Genomic DNA, 237 nt, shown 5'->3' on the forward strand with positions numbered 1-237 from the left:
CGGCCTCGCAGGGAGCCTGGAGCGGAGGGCGCAAACCCTCGGGGGCACGGGGACCTGCCGGCTCATGCCTGGCTGGGACGAGCCTTTGCTCCCTGCCCCGGGAGAGTGGGAGCAGGTTCTCCCTGGAGCTGGCAGGTCTTGTTCCCGTCGCCATTCCCACGTGGGAATGGGTATAGCAGCCCAACGAGGGGCAGTGGCAGGCTGGGTGCTTTGCTGTCTCCTCCCGGTGGGGTGGCC

This window comes from Eurypyga helias, unplaced genomic scaffold, assembly GCF_000690775.1.
Source record: "Eurypyga helias isolate BGI_N326 unplaced genomic scaffold, ASM69077v1 scaffold15825, whole genome shotgun sequence".
Lineage (NCBI taxonomy): Eukaryota > Metazoa > Chordata > Aves > Eurypygiformes > Eurypygidae > Eurypyga > Eurypyga helias.